General features: G+C 36.7%; 1 protein-coding gene across 1 annotated transcript in view; it reads right to left on the bottom strand.

Moving 5' to 3' along the window:
• The window catches only part of LOC145674292 (melanocortin receptor 4-like), a 387,169-nt gene that overhangs the window by 125,209 nt on the left and 247,440 nt on the right, over positions 1-14,520 (bottom strand). The window contains exon 2 of the mRNA XM_081744145.1: positions 11,507-11,590. The gene's annotated coding sequence lies outside the window, so the exon portion shown is untranslated. The remainder of the gene's footprint in view (positions 1-11,506; positions 11,591-14,520) is intronic.

The raw sequence follows: 14,520 nt of genomic DNA, 5'->3' as shown, positions 1-14,520 counted from the left end.
CGACTCCTTATGCCGTCCTCTTTTCGACGGCGGCGCCGGTGCATTTACTGCTCATTTCCGGCTGTTTGCCGACTGCTCGGCAGGGCAACTATTCGTCGCTGTCGAAAATCGCGCGGAGAGACGCTGATGACCGGCGCCGGCAATCCAACCGCGGCCTCTGGTCAGCATGGACAAATTGCCCGACTGTAGGCGGCAGGATCCTGATGGGGACGTTGTCCACCACAAACTCGCTTGGGCTAAGATCGAACTAACCCCTCCCACCAAACGTGATTGCTCTACCTCTTTTTTTTAAAAAAAAAAAGTTAACTGATTTACCGAACGTCCTTCAGTAAATTTTTCTAATGACTACTCTTGTGACTTCAGTTTTCACTATTTTCCATTATCTCTCTCTGTTTAGGGACATGAACACAGAAACATCAAGGATAGTTAAAACTCGAAAGGTTGTCCCACCGGGAATCGAATCCGAGATCACGTACCCCAAAGACGCACACAATAACCACGATATCAGCGGGGGGCACCACTGATCCACCATTTCTCGTACTTGGCTGAAGTGGGATATTAACAGAGAAAAATATAACTTATAAATCGGTGAATAGAATTCACACAGAAAAGAACATATGTGACCTACATAAAAACGTAGGTTACATACGTAAATCTTGTAGTTTTTAGACTTAACGCATGACTATATGTAACATCTGCAGCAAACATATAACTGAAAACGCATGTTCTTTACGTACTTTCCGTATAAGTGTTCTATCTATACGTACTTTCAATATGGGACAAGGAACTGTATATAGACTGTAAGGATCTCACATGGAGATGGACGTATGTAACATGTAGCCGACGTATGTAATATACGGAAGACTGTTAGACGTCAGACATCCTGCAGCGACACGATGTAACATCTAAGCGGGAGAAAGGCAGTACGTGTGTAGCATATGGATAACGCATGCTCCGTACAGATTTTCGTAGTAAACTTGTGGATTCCGTATATGTGTAGAATATATCACTGCTCGGCTAACGGATTTTTTTCAGTGTTTGTTTAAATGCCAAAGTAAATTTAGTTATATAGAAATATAGAAACAAAATTTAGCATTTTTTTTTAAATATATAATTTTGTCTGTTGTTCTTAGAAATTTAAATAAACCATCTGATCTTAAGACGATGTTCTGAAGTTTCCATTAATCATGTGAGGAAGATTAATTTTAGAAGTCTTCCCTGAAATGTGACTGGAATTGAGATATAGTTAAAGAAGTACCATATTACTTCGTAAAGGAAAAAAAAAGAGAGAGAAGGGAGTGGAATTCAATGCGATCGCTTCCAACTTACAATCCTCATTATGGGGTTTCTCTATCTTAGTTTTTTCTTTTTATAAAAACAGAAAGAAATGGTAAGATGACAAGAAATCGTAAAACCAAATGGATTTATTTCCTTTGAATGCACTTAATGTCATTTCTTTCGAAGATGAATAATCACATTTACTAGGAAGTAAGAAATTTTATCTTCCGGTATATGTATCGATGATGAAAAATATTTGAGTATGGTCTATCCATTTTGAGAAACAATTTAAAGAACATTTCGGGGAAATAAAGGAATATAAAGCAGCATAGCAAAGAAAATTAAATCGAGAATAGAAGTACACAGAAATCGGATTCATTCAGTATTTTCTTGTGCAACGTTTTCGCCGTCACCTGGTTTGAGAATTTAGTTGTACAGTCAGCGACAAAAGTCATTTTCATTTGGTAAGTTTGCTTTGGGAATAACAGTGGTATGGGAATACAGAAAATTACATTCTTTTTTTCAACAAACTTAAAAAGTTCGTTACTGAATTCTCTATGTCTGTCTCTGTGTGTATCTGTTATTTGCGATTTTTTTTTTTAAATTTTGAGCCCTCCGTTCGATAGAGCATCAGAAACTATCTGATAAAGTGATGGATTTTTTTGCGTCACTCTTACCGTTCCGGAGATATTGGCCAAAAACTGGCCGATTTTCAGAGACTTCAGGAGCTATATCTCGGGAACCGTAAGCTATAGACAGGTGATATTGGTGTTTATCAATACCTAAGAAAATGGTGGACATTTTGGTACTAAATAGTAACCGGTGGCCGCTGTCAAACTGGCCACATGTTTGGCTAGTGTCCACCAATTAATATCGGTACCAAAATGATTACCACCTTCTTCGGTATTGATTAACACCAATATCATCTCTCTATGACTAACCGTTAACGAGATATTGGCCAAAACATAGTTTCGTTTTCGGAAGATAAGGAGCCATATCTCGGGAACTGTAAGCAATCCCGAGAGCAATCATATTGGTGTTGATCAATACCTAAGAGGATGGTGAACATTTTGGTACCAAATAGTAATCGTTGGCCACCGTTCCCCAGATATTCACCAAAAAAAGCTCGAGTTTCGAAAGTTTAAGGAGACATATCTCGGGAACCGTAAATCATAGAGAGAAGATATTTTGCGAATTTTTGCGAGAATAAGAAGGTGCGAATAAAAAGATTTACTTTCACATGTAGGAACAATCACACTTATCCTTCTCACACCATCTATCCATTCGTTTTAAGTTCGCTCTGGCAATACTCTTGGAGCATTCTCAACTGATTAATTTACTGAAAACTGTACTCAAATTTTCCTTCCATTCTGAAGTTACTTACGAAACTAATTTCAACTAACGGAAAGAAGTTTTGCCACGGACTGTACGTGAAAGAAAATTAAATTAAATTTGTTTTACGTCCCATGGTTATTCACTGAGGCAAAAGGAGATTGTGATGAGAATGAATGATATTGCATAAAGAAACTAGGGAAAACAAACACTCACGGTCTGTGTTCACTACAAAACCCACTTGGTGCAAGCTGGGATCGAACGAGGAACCTCACGCACAAGAGTTGAACGCTCTGCTACTGAGCCACCGCGGCCCATCTTATTTGTATATGACTTGTGTATAAATACATAGGTTGGGTAAAAGTCAGTGACAGTTCTTCTCACGTCAGAGGATTGTGTATTAGCATTACAAAAGTTCCGCAGCTGATAAGAGGATTGCGAGGCGGTGCAGTGTGACGAGTAGCTGATAAGGGATTGCGAGGCGATAAAGTGTGACTAAAAACTGATAGGGGATTGCAAGGCGATGAAATGTGACGAGTAGCTGATAAGGGATTGCGAGGCGATGCAATGTGACGAGCAGCTGATAAGAGATTGCGAGGCGATGAAGTATGTAGAGTGATAATGACTATGTGTTATTCAGTCAAAAGTAGCAGTGACACAAAATAGAGGAGAAAAATTGAAGCGCCATGACGATATGTTCCGGAAATACAAACAACGTGTGTGAATCAAGATTGAAGTGACGCGTGGACGCAGCGCACAACAATATTTTCAGTCACTTCGTGAGGACGTTTTCTACAAAAAGAAGCAAGCATTATATCAGAAGAGGAGCCATTATCCGTGCCATATGGCGGTCCCTACTGACATGGAGAAAGGCTGATGCATGACAGAAAGTGATAGAGCAAGGCGATTATACTGAAGGAACGTAACAGGTGTTGTTCTGTGCATAAAGCCAAGTACGAATCATAAGAATATTGCCATTATCTCAGTTCTTATGTCTCTTGAGATAAAATGAAACGAATTTTCAAGTTTTACGTCATATAGTAATGCCCTTTAGGCTAAAGGAGACGGATTAGTATTAAAGGTAAGCAAGTATGAAATAATTTGTGGAATAATAATATGAAAATAATAATAACAATAAAAAGGATAACTCCGAGAAATCTCCCGGACACGATGTTGTTCAATACAAACTCAGATGGTCTGGAATCGAACCACAGGTAAGCGCTCTACTACTAATGAAATATTTGTTCATGAAACATTAACAGCTTTGTGGGTGTGTGTTATATGCTGTAAAGAAATTGTTTTCAGAAAATAAACCTCACGTTGTTTTTATAGGACAAATGAGTTATGTCATATTGTCAGGTTATTAACGACTTTTTTTTTGTAAAATGAGAACAAATTCGCTTGAGCTGTTTTTGAGAAAATCGCCCAAAAGGAACTCATCCGCAAGAGTAAATTACCTCATCTGGATTTTCGTTAGAGAAATTACTTGTACTTTAGTATAACAAACTAACTAACTCTATGGCCTATGGAATCCGGAGATTCAATGGCGCGTTCACAAAAGCTCTCCATTGACTTCTATCCTTAGCCAACTGGATCCAGTTTCTGCTTTGTATTCCTATTTCTTCTTGATGCATCTTAATATTATCCTCCCAGCTGCGCCTAGGTCTTCCTAATGGTCGTTTTTCCAATTGGATTTCCTGTTAAAACTTTGGAAGTGTTCCTACTTTCTTTCATTCTGGCTACATGACCTGTCCACCTGAGCCTCCTAGATTTGATGACCCTAACAATGTTTGATAAACGGTATAAATTATGTAGTTCCTCGTTATGAAGATTCTTCCATTCCCCATTCCCGTTCATCTTGGATTCGAATGTTCGTATCAGGATCCTGTTCTCAAATACTTTCAGTCTATGTTCTTCCCTTAGAGTAAGCGACCATGTCGTGCAACCATATAGCATTATAGGCATAATTATCGTATTATGTATTTTGAACTTCAAATTCCTCGACAGAATTCATGACAAACCATAGTATAGGGTTGTTAATTAAATATTAATGTGTGAAATAATAATAATAATAATAATAATAATAATAATAATAATAATAATAATAATAATAATAATAATAATAATAATAATAATAATAATAAAACAATTGTTAGAATCGTTCTAGAGAAAATATCATTTCTATAATTTTTCACTTTTCAGAAAACTACCCTTATTTTGAGAGTAAGAAGAAAAATCGAAAAGCCTACCTACAGAATCTTACAAAACGCTTAAGTTTAAAATTTGGTGGGGATATGTTGAGCGGTGTGATTTCCACGGTCAAACGTACGTACATTGGGAATGGCAAACGGACGGATGGACATACGCAGTTACTTTTTCGGAATGTAGGGGCCACGACACGTGTAACTTTCGAATTTTATTCTTCCCTATCGTTGCTCGAATGTTATATATATACGAGATAATCCAAAAAAGGTTACAAAACATAAAACTTCTATATTATTCACTGTAAGTTAACAAAAATGTATTTGTAGATTAACAACATATCTGTCTTGGTTCAGGTTTGAAGGCTTCGGATTCTGATCATGTATACTCGAGAAACGGACATTAAAAATGACGATTCGTCTGGAAAATTGGTCAAAAGTAGAAATGAGATCAACGGTGCGATCCCTGTGTAACAGAACAACGCTGACTTAGTCCGAGTGACTTTCACCTTTTTCCCTATGCTAAAGCAAAAACTGGTTGTCCGCCATTATCTGGCATGTGATTGTGTTAAAACCACTGCCTCACGGTAGCTACGAGAACTTGACGGGGATTTCTATGCAAGTGGTATAGAAAACTTTATCTGTCGTTGTGATGAGCGATTGAACAAAAACTGTGATTACATTAATGATTGTTGATTGCCCTCTATCATTAGGTATGTTGATCTTCCAGGTATGTCTCACACACAAGCCATATAGGCTTTGTAATCTTTTTTTAGATCATTCCTTGTATAAATAAGGAAGCATCCTAGTTTGAAAATTGAGAATGAAATTATCTATTGTTAAAAAAAAAAAAAATAAGATGAGTGATAAATGATATTCTAAAGGTATTTTATTAGAAAATCATTCTTCGCCTCCCACTATTTATACGTTGTAATGTTACTTTCCGCGCTGCAGGTTTTCTGGATATTACGAAGCGTTCTAATTATGGACGACGATTTCCAACACCCGTAATTCCTTTATTTTCAAGGTGAGTAAACGAGAACAGAAGACTACGGGGTTCTTTCCTTGTATCCAGTTGACGTATAATAATAGCAGTTCCTAGAAGTTTTCCTCGAACTTTAAATAGCTAAAGGTGTTATGAAGCCAAAGTTAAAATTAAATTTGTTTTTCATAGCAATACAGAGCTCTATGAGTTCGGTTTTGTTCCAAGAGACTGATCAGATTCCATTTAGTCCCAGTAAGTAATATAGCTCTTGTCCGCTTTCTTTCATTATGTTCATTCATCCTACATAACACTGTTGTCACATTATTTGGCATCCACATAAAATATGCTGATTAAATTCTACAATGTTATTAGCGTAAAGTAGATAAAATTTGTCAAAATATGAAACATATAGGAATAAATAGTTCTCATATAGCTGAATAGAATTACTGTACGAGTACTCTCGTATATAGATGAGAGCAAATCTTGATGTGCAGTTTCCGAAACTGATACTTAAGTATACTGTTGGTAAGCCTTTTATTGTGAGACTACCAACATTACAGTACACATTGCGATTAATATAATTAGTTAATTTAAGAAAAAAATAACAATATTCGACCTCAAAACAATTGTTTAATAATTCGGTACTTTTCGAGCTCATCCGTGAAGCTCATTTTCAACCTAAAATCTTGAGAAAACCCTGGTATATTATGTAGTAACGTGTTCATGTGGGGAACAATACATTGGACAACAAAACGAGACTAAAGAAAACAAGGTGGTTCATATCAGCTTTACTATCTTAAATAACTTAAAGTAAAAATACAAATCACTGAGAAAAGCAACGTTTGTTTCAAAATAATGTGTAACAGTATCGCAAACTAACTGAGCATATTGGTTTCATCAGAAACTGTCTCTGAACATTTTACCTTCATCAGATCTTACGTCGTTCCAGTGTCTGATTAAGCCAATATGTTCAGTTAGTTGGTGAAACTGTTACAGCGGCTGGCAAAACTGCTACAGTAACTAACAAGTTACAATGTTACAGTGTCTGATGAAACCAATATGCTCAGTTAGTTGGCGAAACTGTTACACATTATTTTAAAACGAACGTTGCTTTTTCAGAGACTTGTATTTCTAGGTCAAGTAAAGAGTAAAAGAATATATGAGGGAAATTAAACACGCTGAACAAAACCTAGTCTCATTTTTAACTAAGCATTTAGGTGAGTCTAACCACTCAATACGAGAATCAAAATTAAGACATAAATTCAGAAACTTAACGGACATTGTAGTTGCCGTTAAATGAGACTTTTCATTGTGAAAGAGGAACCTATCGTAAATTGTAATGGTGCTAGCACTTCTAGGCAACGTGTTCCGATCTTTGAAACATATCACAAATTCTGTAAAATAAAGGCTTTACAGTTACAGTGATAAATTTGAAAATGTGGTTGTTCACAGTTTGATAGGGGAATAATACATGTTGTGTACCCCAAATTGGGTCGAACATGAATTTGTACTTTAAAAAAGCTATAGCATTTTGATAAGGTTATCATACACTTTTATTTGATTTTATCTAACACTATTGTCCCTTGTGAATAATCTAGGTAAATATAATGTTCAGTGTATTAGTGATGTATTGTTTCTTGTACGTTTGTGTTGACAGGTTGAAAAAGAAATCCATGAATGACCTCGAAACATACGAAATTATTAAATAATTGTTTTGAGAACATTGAGTATTCTCTTCTTAAATTATCATAATGCGTGTCCTTCTCACGCCCGTTTGATATTAATGTGATTAGGTGTTAAACTCTACAACGTTGTCCGAAGCTGAGATTCATATTAATTGATAGATCTACCGAATTGAACAAATTGGCAATCTTAAAGGTAAATATTCGTGGACAGTTTTTCGCGAGAATCGATTTCCTTATGGTGCTAAAATACTGTTGTTCATTTCCAACAATAATTTATAGTTTTCTATTCTTTTGGAAGACACTATTTCCGTACTATCTAGTATTATTAAGTATTATGCATGTGGGCGGACCCTGTAATTAATGATTTTTTTCTTTAGGTTCAGGACTGGAAACGTTTCTTCCACTTTTCTCGATCTTCAGCTTCCTCTTTTAACTCTCAATAGTTTATTCTGTTCTTCAAATCATCGATCACTTGTGATCTTCTTCATACTCCTCGCTTTTCTTCCATCTTTCCCTCTATGGAGGTATGAAGAAAATTTCTTTTCAAGATGTGTCCAATCCAATTCACTTTCCAATGAAGACTGCTGGCTAAAAGCGTCCTCTTCTTTCCTATCCGTTTTAAAACTTCTCCGTTTGTTACTCTCTCCATCCATTTTATCTCCTTTATCTTCCTCCAGCACCACATTTCAAAGCTCTCTAAATATTTCTTTTCTAACTTCCGTAATGTCCAAGTCTCTGAACCATACACTCCAATATTCCATATATAGAACCAGCTTCTTCTTTGGTCCAATATTAACCTTTTAGTTAAGAATGATCTTTTCTTGTTGAATATTTCTTAGACTACGGCAATTCTTGACCTGATCTCTTTAGTGCAGTAAGCGTCTCTTGTCAGAATATTTATAAGATATTTGAAGTGATTGACCTTTTCTTTCAAATTTTCTTTGCCCTACTGTGACCAGTGATGGCGAGATATTCTCATAAGTCATTGTTTGTGTACGATAGACATAAAAATAAACTAAGCAAATTCTACCTATTGCTTTTTATATTCTTCTAAAGGTGAAACGCACACTGCTAACAGTCACACATGTAATCCTAACACTTACGGATATACAGTAAATATACTTGGGTAGTTATGTCAAAATTATAATATTTCTTCATTAATCCTATAAGGTAACTCTAATTTATCTTCTTGATACCACGATATAAGGTAAGATGGAAGGAAAGTGAGGAATAGGAGGAAGAACACAAATGATCGATGATTTGAAGAATAGAAGAACATATTAGGAGTTAGAGGAGGAAGCTGAAGATCGAGAAATGTGGAAGAAACATTTTCAGGGCCACATGTAAAAAATAAATACATAAAAAATGAAATATACAAAAAAATCATTAGTACAAGGACGTGCCAAATGGCAGAATACTTTATGATAATAAGGTAACACTAGATCGAGATTTCCTTCGATTGAATCTGTGATTGAGGTAGGCGAGTTCATAACAACAAGCACATTAAATAGATTTTCGTTAACCCTATATTTATTTGTTATGTGAATTTCTTGGATTGATCTCAGAAACAGCAGGTTAACTACGTCCTACCACATGAAACAAAAACATTTTAAAAATACGTCGCAGTTTACAATCTGTACCAAATGATGTATGGCGTCCTTTTTATGAGGACAGAAAAAGTGAGTGTTTCAATACTATAGTTGCCTATGAAATGAAACGAGATATAATTTTCATCACGAGATACGAGATGAGGCAAATATTTCACAGTAGAAAAAATATACTTCCCAAAACATCACTTTCACGATACATTTTTTGAGACGAGAGTTCCCTCTTGGTTAAGCGATTATCGTACGCGCCTTCGGCGTGGGAGACCCGGGTTCGATTCCCGGCTTGAGCTCTTTGTATCCTGTGGTAAGCTGTCGGTCCACGTCTCATATAGCCTCGCTGCTGAAAGGGACGCTAAACTTAAAATCAAATTTTTGAGACAGAACAGCCTCATCTCATATCTCAGTGGTAACTCTGTTCCCTATAACTTTACTCTAAATCAGTCATTTCCAGCTGGTCAATGCGCGGCACAGAAGCTCAAGATCGGAGGAAGGAGGAAAAAAACCACAGAAGGCATGGCACGTTACACGGCTGGAAGCGATGCCTCTTTAGTGTAAAGGTATTTCCAAAAGTTTCCTGCCCGACACGGAAATATCGCGCCACTCGTGATAAGTTGTTCATGGCATATAGAGTAACCTATGGAAGAAATAATGTATAACTTTCAACATCTAGCTGTGTCAGTTTGTTGGAGGCAGTCGTTTGAATCAGTTGTGCGTTGAGGTTCGTACTGCATGACAATGCTCCAGTGCACACGGCTGTTGTTGCAATTGCTGTAATGAAAGACTGTGGCTTCGAGGAGATTCGGCATTATATTGAGCAGTGCAGCCCTAACAATAACAGACGTGTGTATTGGAACATTGTCATGCAGGATGCCAACTCAATGGACAACGACTGATTCAAGTGACTGCCTGCAACAAACAGACGCAGCTAGACTGTTGAAACTCATGCATTATTTGTTCCATAGACGACGCTATTGCCGTGAATGGCTTATTTCCAATGGCGTGATATTTCATTGTCAGATCAAAACGTTTTGGAAATATTTTCGAACATCGTTATGTGCTGCAATCTATGGAACTATACAAGAAGCAAATCAGTTTGTATGAGAATATGTGAAGCCAACACCGAATAGTACGAAAAGTATACACCATTTTCAAGGTATGACATATACGACATATGTTGCCTCACCCTGTATTTGGTCCAAAAGATCTCTTTTGAAGTCAATGCGTTATGGTACTTAGTATATACTAACAAATGGATCCACACTTTTCCACTGAAAATATTTTATACATTTTTCCTGTGCGCCTTCTATTCATGTAAAAAGAAATCTGTACAATTTTAAAAGAAACTTTGATTTTAAAAGGGTTATTATATTAATATATCATGTTACTACTAATGTAGACGAATCATATTTTATTTAAATGCCAGGTATATTGCTGGCATTACCTCTGCTATGATTTGATAACGACGTTCTGTAATTTAACTTTAAAAATTTTAAAGCTAGATTGTCACTTTACAAGGATCTTGTAGCTGTCACTAAAAAATCTAGCAACCAGATCTTTCTATTTACTGTTTACACATTACAACTTTCTGAAAGTAAGAAAGATATCTCCACCCATGCAGCACTGCACTCTAGCGGCAAAATAGTGAACCTCCTCATTAAAAGCATGTATTTTGGCGCGCTTCCCCTCCCCGTCCAAAAGAATCCTTCGTTTCGGAAGCGGCAATACTGTTTTTTTTTTTCTTTCTTTATGTCAGTTGGAGGGTGATAGCAGATAGCAAGCAAGACGACCCGGAAAGTTGCACATCGTTTTACTCCTTACAAGATGAAATAATTGTTGCAAGTCCCTTTCAAGACTGTGCTTACATGGAAAGATATTAAAGGGTTGAAAGATTTTTTTTCTTCATAATAGCTACAAGATTCTTGTAAAGTGACAACCTAGCTTAAGAGTGTGGGTAGCAGGTGCACAGAAATTACAGGTTGAATTGTGGTAGCTATTCATGTGAATAAGATCAATGAAATTAATAGGGCTGTTCTGACAGTTCTGCAATTTATTTTTGACTTTAGTCGCATTATATTTTCTACATATGAATCCGTTTCAGTGTCTGCGCAGCGAATAATATTGAGTAATGAAATCGTTTGGAGTTTTGGTTTCAATGGACTTATTTTCTCATGAATTCAATTAAGTCAATGGAAAGTTTCTCGTCTAATACTATCCTTGTGACATTGCCGCTGTCTCTAACCCTCAAGGAAGTAATTATATTTCCATCTGGATCTGAAGAGAAACAAAATTTTGTGACTTTCGTCTGCCTTGTGAAATACGATGCAAATCAGGAGGCAGAGAATTTGCTCTCTGCTCCGTTAGGAACAAAAAGAATACTTTGATAAACGAATTAAAATGTACCCACAGGCAGAAACTTACCAAATTCTCTTCTTTTGTTTCTCAGAGCGTGCAGTGACTAGGCAGATGCGTCGTTTCACAGGATCTTCTTATTGGATATTCAACCTGAAAAATGAAAAGAGAGACGCATTAATTAATATTATTTTATTAGTATTTGTTTTAAAGAATAAATTACGAAATATTGAAAATTTGAAAATGAAATTAAATCTTTTAAGTTTTACGTCCCACGGTTATGCCGGCTAGACTAAAAGAGACGGTGATGATGAGAAATGAATGAAATGGTGGAATAAAGAGAGTGGGAGGAAACGGGGGAACCCCGAGAAAACCTACGCACACGTTGTTTGTCCACCACAAACCTTACTTGATGCGAGTTGGAATAGAACCAAAGACGCCATGTGCGAGAGGTGAATGCTCTACCACTGAGCCACCGCGGCCCGTATTGAACATGTGAGTTAGGTCACAAGTTTAATGTGGTAATTTTTGAAAACGAGGATTCAGGGTTTCGGAATTAGATTTCTGGGTTGTCGACATCTACGGCCATGTTAGCCCGTCACTTATGAGGGATGACATTACTCGGCATCACACTATTTGAGGAAAAGGCAAGGAAGGAAGGATTGCAGAAGAAAGGAAGCGACCTAGGACCTGTATGTTAGATACCATCCCGACATTTGCCTGCCGTGAATGAGGAGAAACCAGGAAAACCTCACTCAGGATGACTGGCTTGAAAAAGAAACTGAAATGAAATCTTTCAGTTTTACGTCCCACGATTATGCCCGCAAGGCTAAAGGAGATGGTGATGATGAGAAATGAATGCAATGGTGGAATGAATAAAGTGAGACAAAACAGGAGAACCCAGGGAAAACCCACGCACACGACATTTGTCCACCACAAAGTCCACTTGGTACGAGCTGGGTCGAACCAGGCACCAGAAGTAAACCCTCTACCACTGAGCCACTGCGGCTTCGCTGACCTGAAAAATATTTTACACTTTTTCGACCAAGTGGCCCGACCAGGAATCGAAGCCGGGATCGCTCGCACCAAAGACAAGAGCGTTAGCGACTACACTTCGCGATGCCACACTTTTCCAACACAAAATAGATACATTTGCTTAAGGTGGTATCCTTGTAAATATAGTTGAAATTTCTTTAATTTTTGCTTTCGTGTGAGGATAGGAGAAAAGAGTATGAATATTGTAAGAAAAAAAAAATGCATTTGAGATTTCAACGGATTTACACGTTTGCCTCTACAAGCCGAAAAAACTATTTTTTTTTTTTTGATTCCAACCGTCTATTCTTACTATCTATCCGTCTCTATGTAAATGTGTTCGCTCTCTTAGAGGCCATACCATTCAAGATATCCACGCCAAATTTTAAGTCTATATGTTTTTTTTCTTCTTAATATTCTAGATGATTTTTTTTTCGATTTTTCTCTATATTTCTAAAATTAAGACTATTTCACTGAAGGATAAAAATAATACACTGAAGGACAAAAAAAATGCATTGTTTTTTTAAAACGACTCTCACGATTTTGTTTATATTTCTTATATCAATATTTCATTAGCAACCCAATAGTGTGTAATAAGTCGCTTTATTGAAAAAAAAAATCCAGAAGGGGTAGTTTACTCTTGGGGCAAGGTTTTGAATGAACATTCATGACGTAAAAGAACGCTTTTACAAGCAGAGAAATTGCACTGAGAAATGTGTATAGCAAAGGGAGGGAAGGGACGAGGCAGGACAATGAAAACAAGTTTCCATCGAATATGGTAATATTTTTGTTTACCTGTCGTTACTGCTCTTTCTCATCGTGAGGCTTCCTTCCCCTCCTTTTCCGCTCCGTATGGTTTACTGAGAGGAGGAGCAGCAAACTGTGACGTCACAGAACATTCAGTTGAAACTGACTGCGCTAATGTATGGGTAAGCAAACTCTTCGTATAACGGGCATTGGCCATCACACCTAGTAATGTTCCTTTAGTTTTTAGAGTACTTTGGAGTACATTGTTTTTATATATTCTAATATATATAAAATTGAAAGTGACTATGTTTGTGACTTCATACCTCATGAACGGCCCACCGATCCCGATCAAGTTTTCAATGTAAATGAAGTTCGGGCCTGCGATAGTTTTTTTATCATTTCACTTTGACAGTAGAACTTAGGGGAGGAGGAGATAATAAAAATAAATAAAACGTAATAAATCTTGAATCACCCGACCGATCTCGATCAAATTTTCACCGTAGATGAGGTTCAAGGGGAGTGGGATATAGATCCCTCAACCCCCTTAAAGAAATTGTTTGCCAGGTTATAGGGAATCCGTACATTCCTTTGAGGAATCCCTCGCACACATCTTGCGGAGGTTTGAAACATACATTTTGCAATCGAACAGGTATGACTTCGACTGTTATGGTCTAAACCACACTCTCTACGTTGCGTTGCTTATGAATTACAGCCTTCCCACGCTTTCGGCACCTTATATCGCCGAAACTATCCCTCAATGACCAAAGTTCCAGAGGATTTTTTCCTGGTGTCGGTGTCGGGAATCAGCTCCCGAAGTTTGTTCAACTAGTTTCTTACCATCCTACATATATATATATATATATATATATATATATATATATATATATATATATATATATATATATATATATATATATATATATATATATAATCGAAAATGACAGATATTAGTGTCGAATCCACAATTTTCGGGGTTTCTGAGACAAACAGTGACACTTTCGATGCCGTTTAAATCCAAATTTAACCCCCATTGTTCTTTATGTTCAAAATGAAACGTATTCTCTCCGTGCCAAGAACGGGCAATCTGCTAGTACTTAGTATAATGTTGTGGTAAGTATAAATTAACTGCGCAATACAGGTTTAACAGTAAATATATTTCAAGGAAGGAAAAGTAAAGTAGAAGGTAATAGATGTCTTTCCGTAACATCATTGCACATTTCTGTATACCTAGCGTTAATATTCTCCAGAGTTGTTATTCACTCTGATTTTGATATATATATTATTTAGTTAAAAAAAAAGAGAGA

The sequence above is a fragment of the Thermobia domestica genome, chromosome 17, assembly GCF_964235325.1.
Source record: "Thermobia domestica chromosome 17, izTheDome1.hap1.1, whole genome shotgun sequence".
Classification (NCBI taxonomy): Eukaryota; Metazoa; Arthropoda; class Insecta; order Zygentoma; family Lepismatidae; genus Thermobia; species Thermobia domestica.
Note: the sequence above shows the minus strand (reverse complement) of the source record. Positions and strands in the feature narration are given on the sequence as shown.